At 41.4% G+C, this 2,720-nt stretch overlaps 1 pseudogene; it reads left to right on the top strand.

Moving 5' to 3' along the window:
- The first annotated feature begins 2,017 nt into the window (after positions 1-2,017).
- LOC134912696 (5S ribosomal RNA) lies at positions 2,018-2,136 on the top strand (annotated as a pseudogene).
- Positions 2,137-2,720: the final 584 nt, after the last annotated feature.

Consider the following 2,720-nt stretch of genomic DNA (forward strand, 5'->3'; position numbering starts at 1 on the left):
TGATGGTGACTCTGACAGGCGGCACTGTGTGGACTTCGGAGGGAGCTGCTATGGCTGACCATGCACAGCCAGCAGCTCCCCCCCCCCCCCCCCCACCGTGACACACTCTATGCAGAGAGCTACATAGCTCTCTGCTAGAGCAGCTCCGCTGTCGCGGTTGCGGCTTTTACTGAGACGAGGCACTGCTGTCTCTGTCTCAAAAATAAAAATGTTGGCTCATCAGGGGGGGGTTCCAGGTACTCTGAAACCCCCCCTGCGTGCGCCACTGCAGGTGGAGCTAATTATTTCACTTGCAATCCTGTGATGAGACCTGGAAAACATGAACTATTGGGGGTACTTGAGGACTAAGGTTGGAACTGATCTAAGGGAAATGAGGAGAACCTGGCATTTAAAACCTAATATTAGGAACTTATTTAAAAAGAAAATGCTATTCTTTTTCAAAAGGAAATACAGACAAACTAGCAAATCCTTGGGGATATTAAATAATTAATCTCCAGGTATTTATACATTGGTTAGAGCAAGGAGGAGGGCGACCCGGCACTGGTCATATAGACAATACACTTTTAATCAGTAGGAACCAAAATTGGACAGTTATATTAGAAAATCCTAAATTCTGTGTCCGGTTTGGTGGTGCGCCCAGAGCCAGAAAATAACGTATGTCAACAAGGGGAGAAAAAAGAAAGCTGACAAGCTCATCTTTAATATTATTAACCTCTAACCAATACCTATATAAACGCACCCGGCGCCTTCTCATTTCCTATTAAAACAACTAATATTCACCCAGGGCACAATTGCCCGGTTCCAATATGGCGCACACGACTTCCGTTCCCTTGTTGCGCCTCTAATTTCCCGAACCTGCAGCCATTGACATCAACATTTTACCCAGGGCACATTTGCCCTCTTTCAATATGGCGCACAACAACTTCCGTTCCCTCTTAGCGCCTCCAATCCCCGGCATTTACAGCCGCGGACGTCAGCGGCACCCTGCGATCTGCAGCTAAAGTGGTACACCTGCAATCCTTAAGTAACTCCCACTTATGATTGGCCCAAACACCTCAATGCGGCGATTTAAACCGCCAGGTTATTTTCACACACAGACCCAGGAAGTGAGCAAGCCCCAAGGGGTGAAACGCGTTTTCCAGTGGGTCCCTTCAATCCATTCATATTGGTTCATGGTCCTAGCCGCAAGACAGGATTTCTAATCCAGCTACATTAGCCCAAATAGGTCTTGGCTGCTTCATATGAAAAACTGCACTTTATCCCTGAAGTTATTCAGGTCAGGTACTTTATTATGTGGCTATAAATGCTTTTGTGTGTTTAGCCACAGTTTATACCAGTTTATTTTCACTAAGATCAAGTTATATATACTAGCAGCAGTATATGCATTTTATATATATCTTTCTGCAAATTCATGTGATTATAGTGATTCCTTGGTGCACCTGCACTAAGAATCAATTTTATGACCAGTATTAGTAATCCATATTATTGTCATTTCACATGACAAGTGTGATTTCTTTTTGCTCCTAATCTCAGTACAAGTGTATTCCCTTTGCATGCAGAAATATTCAAATCTTATATATAATCTGTAATAGCACTATTGAGAGCGATTTTGTACATTATTTGAATTCCTAGCCCAGCAGTTATTCTACATAGTATCGTTCTGAGTGAACTTACATCTGATAAAGAATTTCTGTTACAACTGTTACTTTTTCCTCTTAGTTGTAGCATCACCATATACACAAACCTGTGTCTGCATCTCCCGAGCCCCGAACGGCCTATTTTTAGTAACATATGGCTACTTCATTTTCAATATAGCATTAATGTATTAATCCCGTTCTATTTTTCAACACATTTCCTTCCGTGGACTCTCATTTATGATCCAGGGGCACAATACCACCATCGTGGGATTTGATGTCTCCTGCCTAACATGAAAAGCAGATCCACACCTTAATCTTGTGACAAAAACAGTCACCATCCCCTATCCTAGGTGCACTCTCATTGGAGTCTGACCCACCCTCTCTACTATCAAACCACACTGCTAATGCCCGATCTCGTCCGATCTTGGAAGCGAAACAGTGTTGGGCTGGGCTAGTACCTGAAGAGGAGACTCACAGGGAATATCCAGTGTTGTAGACTATCAATCATTTTATATGATGTGTGGTATGTGACTTCAACAGCAGTATCACCACTTATTCCTAATATTTCATCAACTTTTCTCTTTTGGGAAGGTGCATATTTCAGGTTGGAGAACTAATTTTAGTCCTCCAAGTATATTTATAGAGGTACCCGCATATTCTGTGCAGTTGGGCAATAATTAGCATGAACCTTGTACTGTCATGTCAATGACACCAATTGTCTTTGACTATTGATAGAATTACGACTTAATTGACATAATTGGTCTCATTAATACGGATTACCTGTACTGGTCGGGTTGAAATGGATGTATGATTTTGCAGTGTCTACATCCTTTCTTATCTCATTTCCTGAGGCAGGACCAGAACATTTTATCATATTTTTCTAATCTTATCCTACTTGAGTAAAACTTATTTTGGATCATGCACACCCTTGAGAATGGGCAATTACATTGATCTTAATGAATACCTTAATAAAATTATATTTTATCAGCATTTTGTATAATTAATTGGATAATCACGATAAGTGATTACAATTAGATAAGAGTGCGCCCACACAAGAGCTTTCTTTTTTCTCCCCTTGTTGAC

Source organism: Pseudophryne corroboree, chromosome 4, assembly GCF_028390025.1.
Source record: "Pseudophryne corroboree isolate aPseCor3 chromosome 4, aPseCor3.hap2, whole genome shotgun sequence".
In the NCBI taxonomy this organism is placed as follows: domain Eukaryota; kingdom Metazoa; phylum Chordata; class Amphibia; order Anura; family Myobatrachidae; genus Pseudophryne; species Pseudophryne corroboree.